The sequence below is a fragment of the Phyllobates terribilis genome, unplaced genomic scaffold (assembly GCF_046119375.1).
Source record: "Phyllobates terribilis strain yellow unplaced genomic scaffold, ASM4611937v1 Scaffold_2__4_contigs__length_985480577, whole genome shotgun sequence".
NCBI lineage: Eukaryota > Metazoa > Chordata > Amphibia > Anura > Dendrobatidae > Phyllobates > Phyllobates terribilis.
In genome coordinates this window covers 970818711-970833184 of record NW_027362762.1, presented here as the reverse complement: position 1 = coordinate 970833184, position 14474 = coordinate 970818711, and the positions used below count along the sequence as shown (strand labels likewise).

At 46.0% G+C, this 14474-nt stretch overlaps 1 protein-coding gene across 1 annotated transcript in view; it reads left to right on the top strand.

The window, feature by feature from the left end:
* Positions 1-7677: 7677 nt before the first annotated feature.
* Positions 7678-14474, top strand: part of NR1I2 (nuclear receptor subfamily 1 group I member 2) — a 56404-nt gene continuing 49607 nt past the window's right edge. The window contains exon 1 of the mRNA XM_073668720.1: positions 7678-7779. The gene's annotated coding sequence lies outside the window, so the exon portion shown is untranslated. The remainder of the gene's footprint in view (positions 7780-14474) is intronic.

Sequence of the window (14474 nt, the reverse complement as noted above, 5' to 3'; positions counted from 1 at the left end):
ACAGTGCGGTATATAGAGGTGTATACACGTACATTACAGTGCGGTATATAGAGGTGTATACAGGTACATTACAGTGCAGTATATAGAGGTGTATACAGGTACATTACAGTGCAGTATATACAGGTGTATACAGGTACATTACAGTGTGGTATATAGAGGAGTATACACGTACATTACAGTGCGGTATATAGAGGTGTATACAGGTACAGTACAGTGCGGTATCTAGAGGAGTATACACATACAGTACAGTGCGGTATATAGAGGTGTATACACATACATTACAGTGCGGTATCTAGAGGAGTATACACATACAGTACAGTGCGGTATATAGAGGTGTATACACGTACATTACAGTGCGGTATATAGAGGTGTATACACATACAGTACAGTGCGGTATATAGAGGTGTATACAGGTACATTACAGTGCGGTATCTAGAGGTGTATACAGGTACATTACAGTGCGGTATATAGAGGTGTATACAGGTACATTACAGTGCGGTATCTAGAGGTGTATACACGTACATTACAGTGCGGTATATAGAGGTGTATACACGTACATTACAGTGCGGTATATAGAGGTGTATACACGTACATTACAGTGCGGTATATAGAGGAGTATACACGTACATTACAGTGCGGTATATAGAGGTGTATACACGTACATTACAGTGCGGTATCTAGAGGTGTATACAGGTACATTACAGTGCAGTATATAGAGGTGTATACACGTACATTACAGTGCGGTATATAGAGGTGTATACACGTACATTACAGTGCGGTATATAGAGGTGTATACACGTACATTACAGTGCAGTATATAGAGGTGTATACACGTACATTACAGTGCGGTATATAGAGGTGTATACACGTATATTACAGTGCGGTATATAGAGGTGTATACACGTACATTACAGTGCGGTATCTAGTGGTGTGTACAGGTACATTACAGTGCGGTATATAGAGGAGTATACACATACATTACAGTGCGGTATATACACGTACATTACAGTGCGGTATATAGAGGTGTATACAGGTACATTACAGTGCGGTATATAGAGGAGTATACACGTACATTACAGTGCGGTATATAGAGGTGTATACACGTACATTACAGTGCGGTATATAGAGGTGTATACACGTACACTTCAGTGCAGTATATAGAGGTGTATACACGTACATTACAGTGCGGTATATAGAGGTGAATACACATACATTACAGTGCGGTATATAGAGGTGTATACACGTACATTACAGTGCAGTATAGAGAGGTGTATAGACGTACATTACAGTGCAGTATATAGAGGTGTATACAGGTACATTACAGTGCGGTATATAGAGGTGTATACAGGTACATTACAGTGCGGTATATAGAGGAGTATACATGTACATTACAGTGCGGTATATAGAGGTGTATACAGGTACATTACAGTGCGGTATATAGAGGAGTACACATGTACATTACAGTGCGGTATATAGAGGTGTATACACGTACATTACAGTGCGGTATATAGAGGAGTATACACGTACATTACAGTGCGGTATATACACGTACATTACAGTGCGGTATATAGAGGTGTATACAGGTACATTACAGTGCGGTATATAGAGGAGTATACACGTACATTACAGTGCGGTATATAGAGGTGTATACACGTACATTACAGTGCGGTATATAGAGGTGTATACACGTACATTACAGTGCGGTATCTAGAGGTGTATACAGGTACATTACAGTGCGGTATATAGCGGTGTATACACGTACATTACAGTGCGGTATATAGAGGTGTATACAGGTACATTACAGTGCGGTATATAGAGGTGTATATACAGGTACAGTACAGTGCAGTATATAGAGGTGTATATACAGGTACATTACAGTGCAGTATATAGAGGTGTATACACGTACATTACAGTGCGGTATCTAGAGGAGTATACACGTACATTACAGTGCAGTATATAGAGGTGTATACACGTACAGTACAGTGCGGTATATAGAGGTGTATACAGGTACATTACAGTGCGGTATATAGAGGAGTATACACGCACATTACAGTGCGGTATATAGAGGTGTATACACGTACATTACAGTGCGGTATATACACGTACATTACAGTGCGGTATATAGAGGAGTATACACGTACATTACAGTGCGGTATATAGAGGTGTATACACGTACATTACAGTGCGGTATATAAACGTACATTACAGTGCGGTATATAGAGGAGTATACACGTACATTACAGTGCGGTATATAGAGGTGTATACACGTACATTACAGTGCGGTATATACACGTACATTACAGTGCGGTATATAGAGGTGTATACAGGTACATTACAGTGCGGTATATAGAGGTGTATACACGTACATTACAGTGCGGTATATAGAGGTGTATACACGTACATTACAGTGCGGTATATAGAGGTGTATACAGGTACATTACAGTGCAGTATATAGAGGTGTATACAGGTACATTACAGTGCGGTATCTAGAGGTGTATACAGGTACATTACAGTGCAGTATATAGAGGTGTATACAGGTACATTACAGTGTGGTATATAGAGGAGTATACACGTACATTACAGTGCGGTATATAGAGGTGTATACAGGTACAGTACAGTGCGGTATCTAGAGGAGTATACACATACAGTACAGTGCGGTATATAGAGGTGTATACACATACATTACAGTGCGGTATCTAGAGGAGTATACACATACAGTACAGTGCGGTATATAGAGGTGTATACACGTACATTACAGTGCGGTATATAGAGGTGTATACACATACAGTACAGTGCGGTATATAGAGGTGTATACAGGTACATTACAGTGCGGTATCTAGAGGTGTATACAGGTACATTACAGTGCGGTATATAGAGGTGTATACAGGTACATTACAGTGCGGTATCTAGAGGTGTATACACGTACATTACAGTGCGGTATATAGAGGTGTATACACGTGCATTACAGTGCGGTATATACAGGTGTATACAGGTACATTACAGTGCGGTATCTAGAGGTGTATACAGGTACATTACAGTGCAGTATATAGAGGTGTATACAGGTACATTACAGTGTGGTATATAGAGGAGTTTACACGTACATTACAGTGCGGTATATAGAGGTGTATACACGTACAGTACAGTGCGGTATATACAGGTGTATACATGTACATTACAGTGCGGTATATAGAGGTGTATACACGTACATTACAGTGCGGTATATAGCGGTGTATACACGTACATTACAGTGCGGTATATAGAGGTGTATACACGTACAGTACAGTGCGGTATATACAGGTGTATACACGTACATTACAGTGCGGTATATAGAGGTGTATACACGTACATTACAGTGCGGTATCTAGAGGTGTATACAGGTACATTACAGTGCGGTATATAGAGTTGTATACAGGTACATTACAGTGCGGTATATAGAGGTGTATACACGTACATTACAGTGCGGTATCTAGAGGTGTATACAGGTACATTACAGTGCGGTATATAAAGGTGTATACAGGTACATTACAGTGCGGTATATAGAGGTGTATACACGTACATTACAGTGCGGTATTTAGAGGTGTATACAGGTACATTACAGTGCGGTATATAGAGGTGTATACAGGTACATTACAGTGCGGTATATAGAGGTGTATACAGGTACATTACAGTGCGGTATATAGAGGTGTATACACGTACATTACAGTGCGGTATATAGAGGTGTATACACGTACATTACAGTGCGGTATATAGAGGTGTATACATGTACATTATAGTGCAGTATATAGAGGTGTATACACGTACATTACAGTGCGGTATATAGAGGTGTATACAGGTACATTACAGTGCGGTATATAGAGGTGTATACAGGTACATTACAGTGCAGTATATAGAGGTGTATACACGTACATTACAGTGCGGCATATAGAGGTGTATACACGTACATTACAGTGCGGTATATAGAGGTGTATACAGGTACATTACAGTGCGGTATATAGAGGAGTATACACGTACATTACAGTGCGGTATATAGAGGTGTATACACGTACATTACAGTGCGGTATATAGAGGAGTATACACGTACATTACAGTGCGGTATATACACGTACATTACAGTGCGGTATATAGAGGTGTATACAGGTACATTACAGTGCGGTATATAGAGGAGTATACACGTACATTACAGTGCGGTATATAGAGGTGTATACACGTACATTACAGTGCGGTATATAGAGCTGTATACACGTACATTACAGTGCGGTATATAGAGGTGTATACACGTACATTACAGTGCAGTATATAGAGGTGTATACACGTACATTACAGTGCAGTATATAGAGGTGTATACACGTACATTACAGTGCGGTATCTAGAGGTGGATACAGGTACATTACAGTGCAGTATATAGAGGTGTATACACGTACATTACAGTGCGGTATCTAGAGGAGTATACACGTACATTACAGTGCGGTATATAGAGGTGTATACACGTACATTACAGTGCGGTATCTAGAGAAGTATACACATACAGTACAGTGCGGTATATAGAGGTGTATACACGTACATTACAGTGCGGTATATAGAGGAGTATACACGTACATTACAGTGCGGTATATAGAGGTGTATACAGGTACATTACAGTGCGGTATATAGAGGTGTATACATGTACATTACAGTGCGGTATATACACTTACATTACAGTGCGGTATATAGAGGTGTATACAGGTACAGTACAGTGCGGTATCTAGAGGTGTATACAGGTACATTACAGTGCGGTATATAGAGGTGTATACATGTACATTACAGTGCAGTATATAGAGGTGTATACAGGTACATTACAGTGCAGTATATAGAGGTGTATACATGTACATTACAGTGCAGTATATAGAGGTGTATACACGTACATTACAGTGCGGTATCTAGAGGTGTATACAGGTACATTACAGTGCGGTATATAGAGGTGTATACACGTACATTACAGTGCGGTATCTAGAGGTGTATACACGTACAGTACAGTGCGGCATATAGCGGTGTATACAGGTACATTACAGTGCGGTATATAGAGGTATATACACATACATTACAGTGCGGTATATACAGGTACATTACAGTGCGGTATATAGCGGTGTATACAGGTACATTACAGTGCGGTATATAGAGGTGTATACACATACATTACAGTGCGGTATATACAGGTACATTACAGTGCGGTATATAGAGGTGTATACAGGTACATTACAGTGCGGTATATAGAGGTGTATACACGTACATTACAGTGCGGTATCTAGAGGTGTATACAGGTACATTACAGTGCGGTATATAGAGGTGTATACAGGTACAGTGCGGTATATAGAGGAGTATACACGTACATTACAGTGCGGTATATAGAGGTGTATACACGTACATTACAGTGCGGTATGTAGAGGTGTATACAGGTACATTACAGTGCGGTATATAGCGGTGTATACACGTACATTACAGTGCGGTATATAGAGGTGTATACAGGTACATTACAGTGCGGTATATAGAGGTGTATACAGGTACATTACAGTGCAGTATATAGAGGTGTATACACGTACAGTGCGGTATATAGAGGAGTATACACGTACATTACAGTGCGGTATATAGAGGTGTATACAGGTACATTACAGTGCGGTATATAGAGGAGTATACACGTACAGTGCGGTATATAGAGGAGTATACACATACATTACAGTGCGGTATATAGAGGTGTATACACGTACATTACAGTGCGGTATATAGAGGTGTATACACATACATTACAGTGCGGTATATAGAGGTGTATACAGGTACATTACAGTGCGGTGTATAGAGGTGTATACACGTACATTACAGTGCGGTATATAGAGGTGTATACAGGTACATTACAGTGCAGTATATAGAGGTGTATACAGGTACATTACAGTGCAGTATATAGAGGTGTATACACGTACATTACAGTGCGGTATATAGAGGTGTATACAGGTACATTACAGTGCAGTATATAGAGGTGTATACACGTACATTACAGTGCGGTATATAGAGGTGTATACACGTACATTACAGTGCGGTATATAGAGGTGTATACAGGTATATTACAGTGCGGTATATAGAGGTGTATACACATACAGTACAGTGCGGTATATAGAGGTGTATACAGGTACATTACAGTGCGGTATATAGAGGTGTATACACGTACATTACAGTGCGGTATATAGAGGTGTATACAGGTACATTACAGTGCAGTATATAGAGGTGTATACACATACAGTACAGTGCGGTATATAGAGGTGTATACACATACAGTACAGTGCGGTATATAGAGGAGTATACACGTACATTACAGTGCAGTATATAGAGGTGTATACACATACAGTACAGTGCGGTATATAGAGGAGTATACACGTACATTACAGTGCGGTATATAGAGGTGTATACACATACAGTACAGTGCAGTATATAGAGGTGTATACAGGTACATTACAGTGCGGTATATAGAGGTGTATACACGTACATTACAGTGCAGTATATAGAGGTGTATACACGTACATTACAGTGCGGTATATAGAGGTGTATACACGTACAGTACAGTGCGGTATATAGAGGTGTATACAGGTACATTACAGTGCGGTATATAGAGGTGTATACAGGTACATTACAGTGCGGTATATAGAGGTGTATACACGTACATTACAGTGCGGTATATAGAGGTGTATACACGTACATTACAGTGCGGTATATAGAGGTGTATACACGTACAGTACAGTGCGGTATATAGAGGTGTATACACGTACATTACAGTGCGGTATATAGAGGTGTATACACGTACAGTACAGTGCGGTATATAGAGGTGTATACAGGTACATTACAGTGCGGTATATAGAGGTGTATACAGGTACATTACAGTGCGGTATATAGAGGTGTATACACGTACATTACAGTGCGGTATATAGAGGTGTATACACGTACATTACAGTGCGGTATATAGAGGTGTATACACGTACATTACAGTGCGGTATATAGAGGTGTATACACGTACATTACAGTGCGGTATATAGAGGTGTATACACGTACATTACAGTGCGGTATATAGAGGTGTATACACGTACATTACAGTGCGGTATATAGAGGTGTATACAGGTACATTACAGTGCGGTATATAGAGGTGTATACACATACAGTACAGTGCGGTATATAGAGGTGTATACAGGTACATTACAGTGCAGTATATAGAGGTGTATACACGTACATTACAGTGCGGTATATAGAGGTGTATACACGTACATTACAGTGCGGTATATAGAGGTGTATACACGTACATTACAATGCGGTATATAGAGGTGTATACAGGTACATTACAGTTTAGTATATAGAGGTGTATACACGTACATTACAGTGCGGTATATAGAGGTGTATACACGTACAGTACAGTGCAGTATATAGAGGTGTATACAGGTACATTACAGTGCAGTATATAGAGGTGTATACAGGTACATTACAGTGCAGTATATAGAGGTGTATACACGTCAGTGTTATATAATATTACAAACTCCAGTGATGATGTCACGGATAACAGCAGCTCGGACTCCAGGAAACTACCTGAGTGCACTGACGTCATATATTTACATAGCCCCGCCCACTCCAATGTAACTGGCTACTGTCCGTCCTGACCCCGCCCCTCTCTTTGGTGATTGGCTGTGGCTCGTTGTGAGCTGTCAGTGCGGGGATCACGGGCGGAGGGAACAGTCCCGGGAGACGGCGGCGTCCTGGCCGTGAGCAAAGGTGAGGACGGGGCACAGGGCGCCGGGGCTACACACACCTGTACTCACTGCGCCGGGGCCACACTGTCACCTGACCGGGAGCAAACACACCCGTCACCAGACCCTGCTTCCTGTGCCCCGGGGCCGCGCTGTCGCCTGTCTGAGGGTCCCGGGGTGCCGCGCTGTCACCTGTCTGAGGGTCCCGGGGGGCCGCGCTGTCACCTGTCTGAGGGTCCCGGGGGGCCGCGCTGTCACCTGTCTGAGGGTCCCGGGGGGCCGCGCTGTCACCTGTCTGAGGGTCCCGGGGGGCCGCGCTGTCACCTGTCTGAGGGTCCCGGGGGGCCGCGCTGCCACCTGTCTGAGGGTCCCGGGGGGCCGCGCTGCCACCTGTCTGAGGGTCCCGGGGGGCCGCGCTGTCACCTGTCTGAGGATCCCGGGGGCCGCCCTGTCACCTGTCCGAGGGTCCCGGGGGGCCGTGCTGTCACCTGTCCAAGGGTCCCGGGGGGCCGCTCTGTCACCTGTCTGAGGATCCCGGGGGGCCACGCTGTCACCTGACCTAAGATCCCGGGGGGCCACGCTGTCACCTGACCTAAGATCCCGGGGGGCCGCTCTGTCACCTGTCTGAGGATCCCGGGGGGCCACGCTGTCACCTGACCTAAGATCCCGGGGGGCCACGCTGTCACCTGACCTAAGATCCTGGGGGGCCGCTCTCTCACCTGTCTGAGGATCCCGGGGGGCCATGCTGTCACCTGACCTAAGATCCCGGGGGGCCGTGCTGTCACCTGACCTAAGATCCCGGGGGGCCGTGCTGTCACCTGTCTGAGGGTCCCGGGGGGCCGTGCTGTCACCTGTCTGAGGGTCCCGGGGGGCCGTGCTGTCACCTGTCTGAGGGTCCCGGGGGGCCGCGCTGTCACCTGTCTGAGGATCCCGGGGGGGCCGCACTGCCACCTGTCTGAGGGTCCCGGGGGGCCGCGCTGCCACCTGTCTGAGGGTCCCGGGGGGCTGCGCTGCCACCTGTCTGAGGGTCCCGGGGGGCCGCGCTGCCACCTGTCTGAGGGTCCCGGGGGGCCACGCTGTCACCTGTCTGAGGGTCCCGGGGGGCCGCGCTGCCACCTGTCAGAGGGTCCCGGGGGGCTGCGCTGCCACCTGTCTGAGGGTCCCGGGGGGCCGCGCTGCCACCTGTCTGAGGGTCCCGGGGGGCCACGCTGTCACCTGTCTGAGGATCCCGGGGGGCCACGCTGTCACCTGTCCGAGGGTCCCGGGGGGCCGCCCTGTCACCTGTCCGAGGATCCCGGGGGGCCACGCTGTCACCTGTCCGAGGGTCCCGGGGGGCTGCTCTGTCACCTGTCTGAGGATCCCGGGGGGCCACGCTGTCACCTGACCTAAAATCCCGGGGGGCCGCGCTGTCACCTGTCCAAGGATCCCGGGGGGCCGCGTTGTCACCTGTCCGAGGATCCCGGGGGGGCCACGCTGTCACCTGACCTAATATCCCGGGGGGCCACGCTGTCACCTGACCGAGGATCCCGGGGGGCCGCGCTGTCACCTGTCCCAGGATCCCGGGGGACCACGTTGTCACCTGTCCGAGGATCCTAGGGGGGCCACGTCACCTGACCCAGGATCCCAGGGGCCGCGCTGTCACCTGTCCGAGGATCCTAGGGGGGCCACGTCACCTGACCCAGGATCCCAGGGGCCGCGCTGTCACCTGTCCGAGGATCCTAGGGGGGCCACGTCACCTGACCCAGGATCCCAGGGGCCGCGCTGTCACCTGTCCGAGGATCCTGTGCTGGGGCCGGGCCCTCGTGTCCCTGTGTGGGCGGCGGGGGCCAGGCCCTCGTGTACCTGTGCGGGCGGCGGGGGCCGGGCCCTCGTGTCCCTGTGCGGGCGGCGGGGGCCGGGCCCTCGTGTCCCTGTGCGGGCGGCGGAGGCCGGGCCCTCGTGTCCCTGTGCGGGCGGCGGGGGCCGGGCCCTCGTGTCCCTGTGCAGGCGGCGGGGGCCGGGCCCTCGTGTCCCTGTGCGGGCGGCGGGGTCCTCATGTCAGCCATTGAGCAGTGGCAGTAGTAATGCATGCTGGGAAGTAATGGGAAGCCAGGCCCTGCCTCTATAGTGCTGGCAGAATGCTGATTTCAGGGCATGAGAATCGGGACAGTTCCTGGACATATTAGTCTGGTATGTGCACCAGAAGCGACGTTTCCTTGCGCTGGGGTCATTTACGTTTCATTCCTTCCCCCGTATTCTCCGTCACCCCGGTGATTGGAGATTGACTTGCTGTGGTCGCTGCGGCTGTGGAGTGAGGAGTCCTGTGTGTTGGGCGGATGGGTGACGTCAGCACACGTCTCTGCCACTCGCCCGTGTTGGCCCCATTTTCTGGTCTTAGGCTCTGTGCCCACTATGCATTTTTCAAGCGTTTTTGCCGTGGAATTTCCGCAGCAAAAACATTAAAAAAAACTCTTGGTAATCCGTGCCCCATGGTCCCCAATGATAATCCGCAGGTGCTGTGCACATGGTGAGGAAATTTCCACTGCAGATTATCATTGCGGAAAAATACGCAGCATGTCTATTAAATTTTGTGGACACGCTGCGTAATCGCCGCCATTGACTTGCATTGAATCGCTTAATATCTGCATGACTACATGTGCACATGCGGATATGAAGCGATTCTATGTGCGGATAGTACCTGTAAAAAAAGAATTTAAAATAAAAAATAAAGATTATACTCTCCTTCCGATGTCCCCCGGTCTCCTCAGCGATGCGTCCGGTGTGTTGGGCGGCTCCCGGTGGTGTGAGGACCTGCCATGATGTCATTTAGTCATGTGACAGGTCACGCGACCGCTGACGTCGGTGGTCGCGTGACCCGTCACATGACTAAATGACTTTATGGAAGGTCCTTTTACACCACCGCGAGACACCGGGAAGACCGGACGCATCGCTGAGAAGACCGGGGGACATCGGAAGGCGAGTATAATCTTTATTTTTTACCATTCTTATTCTTTTTTTTAACTATTACTTGGTCACACTATATATGCCGGTTGCTGGTTGCCGGTTGCATGAATTTATATAGTGTGAACAAGTTGTCAAGCACTTTCCAAGTGATGCTATCGCCTGGAAAGCGCTTGTCAATCTGCATGCAGAAACGCATGTGAAGAACGCTTCAAATCCGCATGTGGATCCGCATGTATTCAGCAGGAAAAACGCATGTACAATCTGCATGCGTTTATTCTGCCAGGGAGATGCAACAATGATGCAGAAATTTTCTGCTTCATTTCTGCATCGTGGGCACATAGCCTTACCTCATCTGATAATCTGATGGACGGCGCGGCAGGCCGGGGGAGCGGTTTGGACGGAGGCCGGGGGAGCGGTTTGGACGGAGGCCGGGGGAGCGGTCTGGACGGAGGCCGGGGGAGCGGTCTGGACGGAGGCCAGGGGAGCGGTCTGGACGGAGGCCGGGGCAGCGGTCTGGACGGAGGCCGGGGCAGCGGTCTGGACGGAGGCCGGGGCAGCGGTCTGGACGGAGGCCGGGGCAGCGGTCTGGACGGAGGCCGGGGCAGCGGTCTGGACGGAGGCCGGGGCAGCGGTCTGGACGGAGGCCGGGGGAGCGGTCTGGACGGAGGCCGGGGGAGCGGTCTGGACGGAGGCCGGGGGAGCGGTCGGGACGGAGGCCGGGGCAGCGGTCGGGACGGAGGCCGTGGTTCGGACACTTGAGGCCCAGCCGGGATGCTGAGGCTGAGGGGTCAGTGGAGGCTGTCGGATGTGTCACGTCCTCCCTTCCTTCAGCCTCTGCTGCTCAGGACGCGCCCTGCGGAGCCGCATTGTTTCTCTCCTCGTCTGTTGTGTCTACAAGATGATGCGCTGATACATTGTAACAAACTGCCGGGACAGGGAAGGATTCATGCTGGTGTGAGCAGCCGATCCCGCTACATAGTAACAAATCCTCCTCTGTGAAGGACTGAGGACTGTGCAGTGTGAATAAGAGCCTTGTGCCACGTAGTGAAGCGCCACGAGATGGTGAAAGGCAAAGCTGGCAGCTGTCCAGGGCCCCCGAGGGAAGATGGCGCTCAGCCGCACCGCGGGGCTGGAACGTTCCGCTCCTCTGTCAGCGGCGGTCACTCAGCCATTCACTGGCAGGAGGGTGACGGTGACAGCTCATTGTGCACCTGCAGGCGCTGTTCACACTGTGCCTGACCGCTCTGATCATGTATACGCCTTCATATTTGTACAGTAATGATGGGAGGCGTAGTGTCTGCGCGAAGTGTCCGTGTATTACCTCCCCGATATTATATTCTGCACTAGAAGAAAGAAAAGGCGCAAATGCTTTATTACTGCAGGGCTTTATAGTGGAAAAGGGGTCTCGGCTCCATGTCACATGACTCCGAGGACTCCCACCAACACAGCTGCCAAACCCCAGACACCCCTCTATAAGGGCCCTACTCTCACCTAATAGCCAACCACAGACCCCCCACCCCAAGAACCATAATACTGCACCAATGTGCAAGAATATAACTACTATAATACTGCACCCTATGTAAAAGAATATAACTACTATAATGCTGCCCCCTATGTATAAGAATATAACTACTATAATACTGCTCCTATGTAAAAGAATATAACTACTATAATACTGCCCCTATGTACAAGAATATAACTACTATAATACTGCCTCCTATGTACAAGAATATAACTACTATAATACTGCCCCTATGTACAAGAATATAACTACTATCATACTGCTCCTATGTACAAGAATATAACTACTATAATACTGATCCCTATGTACAAGAATATAACTACTATAATACTGCCCCCTATGTACAGGAATATAACTGCTATAATACTGCTCCTATGTACAAGACTATAACTTCTATAATACTGCCCCTATGTACAGGAATATAACTACTATAATACTGCCCCTATGTACAAGAATAAAACTACTATAATACTGCTCCTATGTACAAGAATATAACTACTATAATACTGCTCCTATGTACAAGAATATAACTACTATAATACTGCTCCTATGTACAAGAGTATAACTACTATAATACTGCTCCTATGTACAAGAATATAACTACTATAATACTGTCCACTATGTACAAGAATATAACTACTATAATACTGCTCCTATGTACAAGAATATAACTACTATAATACTGCCCCCTATGTACAAGAATATAACTACTATAATACTGATCCCTATGTACAGGAATATAAATACTATAATACTGCCCTCTATGTACAAGAATATAACTACTATAATACTGCCCCTATGTACAGGAATATAACTACTATAATACTGCCCTCTATGTACAAGAATATAACTACTATAATACTGCCCCTATATACAAGAATATAACTACTATAATACTGCCTCCTATGTCCAAGAATATAACTACTATAATACTGCCCCTATGTACAAGAATATAACTACTATCATACTGCTCCTATGTACAAGAATATAACTACTATAATACTGCCCCTATGTACAAGAATATAACTACTATAATACTGCTCCTATGTACAAGAATATAACTACTATAATACTGCCCCTATGTACAAGAATATAACTACTATAATACTGCCCTCTATATACAAGAATATAACTACTATAATACTGCCCCTATGTACAAGAATATAACTACTATAATACTGATCCCTATGTACAAGAATATAACTACTATAATACTGCTCCCTATGTACAAGAATATAACTACTATAATACTGATCCCTATGTACAGGAATATAACTACTATAATACTGCAACCTATGTACAAGAATATAACTACTATAATACTGCAACCTATGTACAAGAATATAACTACTATAATACTGCCCCCTATGTACAAGAATATAACTACTATAATACTGCCCCCTATGTACAAGAATAAAACATCTATAATACTGCCCCCTATGTAAAAGAATATAACTACTATAATACTGCTCCCTATGTACAAGAATATAACTACTATAATACTGCTCCTATGTACAAGAATATAACTACTATAATACTGCCCCCTATGTTCAAGAATATAACTACTATAATACTGCCCCCTATGTAGAAGAATATACCTACTATAATACTGCCCCCTATGTACAAGAATATAACTGCTATAATACTGTTCCTATGTACAAGAATATAACTACTATAATACTGCTCCTATGTACAAGAATATAACTACTATAATACTGTCCCCTATGTACAAGAATATAACTACTATAATACTGCTCCTGTGTACAAGAATATAACTGCTATAATACTGCTCCTATGTACAAGAATATAACTGCTATAATAATGCTCCTATGTACAAGAATATAACTGCTATAATACTGCTCCTATGCACAAGAATATAACTACTATAATACTGCCCCTATGTACAAGAATATAACTACTATAATACTACCCCTATGTACAGGAATATAACTGCTGTAATACTGCTCCCTATGTACAAGAATATAACTACTATAATACTGCCCCCTATGTACAAGAATATAACTACTATAATACTGCTCCTATGTACAAGAATAGAACTACTATAATACTGCCCCCTATGTACAAGAATATAACTACTATAATACTGCTCCCTATGTTCAAGAATATAACTATTATAATACTGCCCTTATGTACAATAATATAACTACTATAATACTGCTCCTATGTACAAGAATATAACTACTATAATACTGCCCCCTATGTACAAGAATATAACTACTATAATACTGCCCCCT